Here is an 8,263-nt window from a genome sequence, read left to right as displayed (position 1 = left end):
TCAAAACATCATCATGGGTTCTGAGCTTATGGTCAAGCTGAACCTGACAAATTTTCTTGAATGGGAAGCTAAGCTAGTTGAAATAGTCAAACTCAATGGACTTGAGTATGTACTATCACATCCCATGCCAAGCTACTATGCCAGAGACATGACCCCTGAGAGATTTTACGCCTGGGATGCGGATCTCAAAAAGGTTATGAGTCTCATGCTGAACAATATCCCTGATGATTGGGCTAAAAGGTTTGTAGCCTATGAACCTTTTACGCTCATCAAGAATCTGAGGGATATCTGTCGTGGAAGTACGGAGGACAGGGACCTGAACGTCCATGAGTTGATTGAATCAATGTCTGGTCTAAAGGTTAGTTCTCCCAACAGGTGTTATAGGATGGAGGTCCAAGAAACACATGTTCAGCTCCTTCGCACTAAACAGAGGGTAGGCGTCCCACTGAGGTTCCATGTGGATCTTATGTGTTCATATTTTGATCGCCTAAGTCTACTAGGAACACCAATAAGCGAAAGGATGGCAGTCTCTGTCTTGCTCAATTCACTACACAGTGGGTTTGGTCGCTTCAAGCAACAATACCTAAGTGAACCAAGAGAAGAAACAGTTGCAGAATTTATTCACCTTGTCAGAAAGGCTGAAATAGTACTGGACTGTGAAGCCAAAGATTTACTCAAGGCTAGAAAGAGACCATTCAAGAAAGGTGGAAAGTCCAAGGGCAATGCTAAATCAAAGCAGGACAAGTCCACATCAAGCTGTCTTTATTGTGATGGAATAGGCCATTACAAAAGAGAATGTCCAAAGCTAAAGGAAGATCAGAAGAACGGAACAGTCGTTCCATCTTCAGGTATTTTCGTTATAGACTGTATACTTGCTAATTCAACTTCTTGGGTATTAGATACAGGTTGTGGCTCACACTTATGTTCCAATCCACAGGGACTAAGAAGAAGTAGAAAGTTAAGCAAGGGTGAAGTCGACCTACGAGTGGGTAATGGAGCACGGATTGCTGCATTAGCTGTAGGAACTTACTATTTGTCGTTGCCCTCCGGGCTAGTTTTGGAACTGGAAGAATGTTTCCATGTTCCAAGTCTTACTAAAAACATCATTTCAGTTTCTTGCTTAGATGCTAAGGGATTTTCCTTTATAATAAAAGACAATAGTTGTTCGTTTTATTTTAAAGAGATGTTTTATGGATCTGCTAGATTAGTCAATGGACTTTATTTATTAGATCACGACAAACAAGTATATAACATAAATACCAAAAAGGCCAAAAAGGATGATTCAGATCTCACCTATCTGTGGCATTGTCGATTAGGCCATATAAACTTGAAACGCTTAGAAAGACTTCAAAGGGAAGGAATTCTAGAACCATTTGACTTAGAGGATTATGGTAAATGCGAATCATGTTTACTTGGCAAAATGACAAAGCAACCTTTCTCTAAAGTTGGAGAAAGAGCAAATGAACTATTGGGTTTAATCCATACAGATGTATGTGGACCAATGAGTACAAATGCTAGAGGTGGTTTCAGCTACTTTATCACTTTCACTGATGACTTCAGTAGGTATGGTTATGTCTACCTAATGAAGCATAAGTCTGAATCCTTTGACAAATTCAAGGAATTTCAGAGTGAAGTAGAGAATCAATTAGGCAAGAAGATCAAGGCACTGCGGTCTGATAGAGGCGGTGAATATCTGAGCTATGAATTTGATGACCATCTGAAAGAATGTGGAATTCTATCAGAATTGACTCCTCCTGGAACACCACAATGGAACGGTGTGTCAGAACGGAGGAACAGAACCTTGCTAGACATGGTCAGGTCAATGATGGGTCAGGCCGAACTTCCATTAGAATTTTGGGGACATGCACTAAATAAAGCTGCACTCACTATAAATAGAGCTCCGTCAAAAGCTGTCGAAAAGACTCCATACGAATTATGGTTTGGAAAGCCTCCAAATGTGTCTTTTCTTAAGATTTGGGGATGTGAAGTATACGTCAAACGATTAATTTCAGACAAACTTCATCCAAAATCTGACAAATGTATCCTTGTGGGCTATCCAAAGGAAACAAAGGGGTATTACTTCTACAATACATCTGAGAACAAAGTGTTTGTTGCTCGAGATGGTGTCTTTTTGGAGAAGGATCACATTTCCAAAATGACAAGTGGGAGAAAAGTAGACCTCGAAGAAATTCGAGTCGAACAACAAACTCTAGAGAATGCTCAAGATGACATTCAAGATGAAACTCAGAGATCTTTAGAAGAATCTGGTGAGAATCATGGTCAATCTAGAAATGTTACCCCGCGTAGATCGCAAAGATATAGATCTCAACCGGAAAGGTACTTAGGTATTTTGACGAACGAGAGCTATGACGTTCTATTACTTGAAAGTGATGAACCTGCGACTTACAAGCAAGCTATGACGAGCCCTAGCTCCAAGCAATGGCAAGAAGCCATGCAATCTGAATTAGACTCCCTGTCTGAAAACCAAGTATGGGATTTGGTCGATTTGCCAGATGGCTACCAAGCCATTGGAAGCAAATGGGTTTTCAAACTAAAAAAGGACAAGGATGGGAAACTTGAAGTTTTCAAAGCTAGATTGGTTGCAAAAGGTTACAGGCAAGTCCACGGTGTGGATTACGATGAAACCTTTTCACCAGTTGCAATGCTAAAGTCTATTCGAATAATGTTAGCAATCGCTGCATATTACGATTACGAAATATGGCAGATGGATGTCAAAACTGCTTTCTTAAACGGCGTTTTAACAGAAACTGTGTTTATGACACAGCCTGAAGGTTTTGAGGATCCAAAGAATGCTAAAAAGGTATGCAAGCTAAAGAAGTCAATCTACGGATTGAAGCAGGCATCCAGGAGCTGGAATATACGTTTTGATGAAGCAGTCAGTGACTTTGGTTTCATCAAGAACGCGGACGAATCTTGTGTATACAAGAAGGTCAGTGGGAGCAAAATTGATTTCCTAGTATTATATGTCGACGACATATTGCTTATCGGAAATGACATTCCTATGTTGAACTCTGTCAAGATTTGGCTTGGGAAATGTTTTTCGATGAAGGATCTAGGAGAAGCACAGTACATATTGGGCATCAAGATTTACAGAGATAGATCTAAAAAGATGATTGGACTTAGTCAAAGCACTTATATCAATAAGGTGCTTGATAGGTTCAAGATGGCGGACTCCAAGCGAGGCTACCTACCCATGTCTCATGGAATGACTCTAAGCAAGACTCAGTGCCCAAAAACACTTGATGAGCGTAGACGAATGAATGGGATTCCATATGCATCATTGATTGGTTCAATAATGTATGCTATGATATGTACACGCCCGGATGTTGCGTACGCACTCAGTGCTACGAGCAGATACCAGTCAGACCCAGGAGAGGCGCATTGGACTGCTGCCAAGAATATTCTGAAGTACCTGAAAAGGCACAAAGATGACTTCCTGGTCTATGGTGGAGATGATGAATTAATTGTTAAAGGCTATACGGACGCAAGTTTCCAAACCGACAAAGATGATTTCAGATCACAGTCTGGGTTTGTCTTCTGCCTCAACGGAGGAGCAGTAAGCTGGAAAAGTGCTAAGCAAAGCACCATTGCGGATTCTACAACTGAAGCGGAGTACATTGCTGCACATGAAGCAGCAAAGGAAGCTATATGGCTAAGGAAGTTCATAGGAGAACTTGGTGTAGTCCCCTCCATTAAAGGACCAATAGCCCTGTATTGTGATAATAACGGAGCTATTGCACAGGCAAAAGAGCCTAGACACCACCAGAGAGTCAAGCATGTACTTCGTAGATTTCACCTTCTACGAGAGTTCGTTGAAAGAAAAGAAGTCGAGATAAGCAAAATTGGAACTGATGACAACATATCAGATCCATTAACTAAACCTCTGCCGCAAGCGAAGCACAACTCGCACACTGCAGCTATGGGAATCAAGCATATTGGAGAATGGCTTTGATGTCTCTGTTTAATGTTTTAAAGTTTTAGAGTTTAAATCTTTGTAAAACATTATTGGTTAATCATTCACAATAAATGAAAGGAATTCATTTTTCCATTTAATTTGTGGTTTATTAAATGATGAGTCCCTTCAACTTGACGATATATTCAAGATAGACTGTCAGGACCAGTCCTGTGACTAAGAAATGTCTATCAAGTGAACTTGAATGTCAAAGGTTGAAAATGGTCCCTAATCGGAGTTTTCTATAAAATTGGACGCATAGAAAACGTTAGACGATTAGAATGCAAGATGACTAGTAGTTCTGTTTCTTGAACTATGTGGACATGGCAATGTCATAATCATTTGCATAGATACTTACTTTGGGAAGACTAGTATCGGACAAGACCTATGAAACTTTACTGTAAGAGATGAAAGTCTGTCATAAGTAAATTTCATTAAATTATTAGACACTAAATCCTCAATACCTGAGTGATTTGAGATTACTTGTTTGAGAACTGGTTGCTTTGACGTTGACCAACCGTCGCACCGTAAAAGGAGGCTATAAAGGCAACGCTCAGGTAATCACCTATCAAACGAAGTCTAATCTCAAGATCGCAAGATTGGGATTGTCCTCCCATAAATCGGGATGAGATGCTTAAAAGTTGTACAAGGCCACTCGGAGAGCTAGAAACTGTGAAATGCATGGCCGTGCTCGGATGAATCATAGGCTATGATTATCTGTTTATTTGATCAGTTGAACTCTGAAACCGAGGAACACCTCTGGACATAATAAGGATGACAACTCTTACCTTATGTTCAAGAGCAAGCATCGAGCGACAAAGGAATTAGGAAATGCACACTTGTCCCTAAGGACAAGTGGGAGACTGAAGGAAATAATGCCCTTGGTCCAAGTATGCATTCTATGTTAAGTCTAATAAATGCGGTTCAGTATTAATTAACAAGTTAATAATTCAGTGAGATCAAGTGAGCTGAATGCCTAGCTAGAGGCCGCTTCAGTTCAAGTGGAATTAATGATATTAATCCACAGCTTACTCTTGACTGAACCCGTAGGGTCACACAAATAGTACGTAAACGGATCAAGTATTTAATGGCATTAAATACTCCATCTATGAATATTCGGAACCGACGGATCTTGGTTTCAGTGGGAGCTAAGATCGTCACAGGCAAGAAATGAATACTCCGGAAACGATGATATTGCCGGAAAAGGAAATATGGATCGTATCGGAAATATGAATATTATCCAAGTCGTAGATGTTGCCGGAAACGGAAACATGGTACGTATCGGAAAATATTATTGGAAATGGAAATATTACCAGAATCGGAAATATTGCCGGAAACGGAAATATTGTCAGAATCGGAAATATTACCGGAATCGGAAAATAATTCCGGAAACGGAAATATTAAATATTGTTCGTATCGGAAATAAATTCCGGAACTGGAAATTTAATCGGAAGCGTATCGTACGAATTAGCTTCGGACGAGGCCTGCCGGACGAAGGCCCAGCACCAAGCCGGGCCATCGCCCAGCAAGCACGCGCGCCACAAGCCCAGCCAAGGCAGCGCCCAGGCCTACCGCAAGGCAGGCCCAGCGCGCGCCAAGGCCACGGATGCGTGGGCCGCGCTGCGTGGGCTGCTGCTCGCACGCGCATGGGCAGCCCTTGTGGCTGCCGTGTGTGTGTGAGTTTGTGCTCATGCGTGATTCCTAAATCTACAAGAGTCAGTGTATGATTAAATTTCTATTCCTAATTGGATAAATTAATTAAATAGAATTCATGTAGGATTCTAATTTCAATTAATTCGTATCCTACTAGGATTACGATTCCTTTTCCATAACTCTATAAATAAAGGCCTAGGGGTCATTATTTATACACAAGTTTTAAGTATTCAAAACTAAGATTTTTAAGCAGAAAAATCAGCCAATATTCTTGCCTACCTAACCGAAAATATTAGAACCTTAAGGGCGATTCTAGTTGGTCAATCTTAAGGCGGATCCGGACGTGCTGTGGACTATCTACGGAGGGACGACACTTGGAGTCCTAAAGACTTGTTCTTGTTCAGTTCGGGCGCAGCTAGGGAAGGCACGCAACAAAGAGTATGCATCTAAACTATGCTAAATGATTATGTGTAAATAATATGTTTCCTGGCTTTATGGTTTTTCCGCATGATTTATGAACTGTCATATGAATCATAACCTAACACAAAGGACACATAAGCTTCTAGGCCTCATAGTTAGACCTTGGAAGTTTGTTTCCTTCAGGAAGATTATCGAACGTGGCCTCCAAAAACTGTGAAAAACTCTTGTTGGTCCAACCGTTTTCCACCTTTAAGTTGAAATATTTGATGACGGCACCAAGTACAGTTTGTGTATAACCAGGATATAACGGTGTTGCAGAAGCTGTGATTATACTATCATACATACGGGACGCTCAACGAAATGATGGTCTTCCAAATCATGCATCATCTCATCTATCCTATCTTTCTCCTCTTCTTCCTCACTTTCAACACCAATATCATCCTCAATTTCATTTTCATAACTATTATCACAATGATTATGCTGACTCGAGCTCGGCATACTAGAGCTTTCCCCATGATCTATGCTCTCACCATGCCATGTCCACGTCGTATAGTTACTCTTAAAACCGCGATGAACTATGTGATCAACAATATCATCAATCTCCCGATACCCCCTTTAATTATTGCAATCACAACAAGGACACTGAATTAAACTTGATTTATGTTCTGATTGATGTTTCAAGGCAACCTTACTGAACTCTTGAATCCCTTGTAAGAATCTTGTAGAACTTCTTTACCATACATCCAACTTCGATCCATTTTCAACCACTAAAGATAAAACAATATGACCAGATTTTGTCAAAGGTTAGAATATAAACTAGGCTATTCATATCATTTTAAATCCATGGCTTCCAACTAAACCTACCATAACTAATAACAAGTTCCCATAGTAAAATTCATTTCACATCACAAATTCACAAACCCCGATTTTGTAGCAAACTTAAAACATCATTTCATCACCTAAATTCATTTCATAACCTACATTCATTTCATAACCTACACAAACCATCTCATAAACCTACACAAACCCAAAAATTCATTTCATAACCTTAATTCAACAAAACCCAATTGTAATAAACAAATAAATTCAACAAAACCAACTATTCTAATAACCTATTACAATTCATCAAAAACTACAATTAAAATTCAATAAAACCTAAATCTTAAATGTACACAATTAAAATTCAACTAAATAATATCCACAATTAAAATTCAATCTTAAAATTCAATTGAAATGTACAACTAAAATGCAATCATAATATCCACAGTTCAAATTAAAATGCACAATTAAAATTTAATTAAATAATATCCACAAAATTTCAATCTTAACATCAAAATTTAAATTAAATCTTAAATGTAAAATACAATTTAAATATTACCTAAGAGAGGAGAGACGACTGAGTAGGGGCGACGGAGTGGGCGGCGGCGTGGGCGGCTGCCGTGGTCGGCGGCGTTAACAGGGAGCAGCTGTCGTGGTCGCCGGCGTTAACAGGCAGCAGTTGTCGTGGTCCGGTGCGTTAACAGGACGAACAACAGGAGAAGATCGAGGAGGTTGAACAGGAGAACGACAAAGGGAAACAGGAGAACGATGCAGGAGGAAGGCTGAACGACGACAGTGAAGCTCGTGAAGGTGGTGAGAATGGGGCAGCGGCAGTGAGTTGTGAGGCAGCGGCAGTGAGAAGCAGTACGTGAAGGGTGAAGCTTTGTTGGGTTAATTTCGATTTAGGTTAGTAGAATTGGAGCAAGTGAGCTTGAGGAGCGCAAAGACAAATTAAAATTTCCGAAAATTTTTAAACTCATTTGCGTCGCAGAATTACTTACCTGCGACGCAAATGACTCTAAGATTTTCTCAGAATCATTTGCGCCGCAGATTAGTAATACTGCGACATAAATGAGTGAGTATATTGCGTCGCAGTATTATTAATATGCAACGCAAATGAATCTGAGAACATCTTAGAGTCATCTTCGCAGGTTGGTAATACTGCGACGCAAATGACTAATTTTAATGCTAAGAACTGTCAATTGCGTCACATGTTTAAATGTGCGAGGCAAATATGGTGATGCAAATGAACACTTTTCCACTAGTGTTCCCAGCCTCGCTCTGATTCCTCTACTGCCTGAAGTTCCCGTGTGGGAATCCTCGGGAGTACGGCGGGGACCGGGAGTTCGTTCTCGCCTCCTCTTACTCCTCCTAGAATCCCCACTGCTTGTCTCTGGC

The sequence above is a fragment of the Spinacia oleracea genome, chromosome 3 (genome assembly GCF_020520425.1).
Source record: "Spinacia oleracea cultivar Varoflay chromosome 3, BTI_SOV_V1, whole genome shotgun sequence".
In the NCBI taxonomy this organism is placed as follows: domain Eukaryota; kingdom Viridiplantae; phylum Streptophyta; class Magnoliopsida; order Caryophyllales; family Amaranthaceae; genus Spinacia; species Spinacia oleracea.
The sequence above is the reverse complement of the archived record's forward strand: the minus strand, read 5'-3'. Positions refer to the sequence as shown.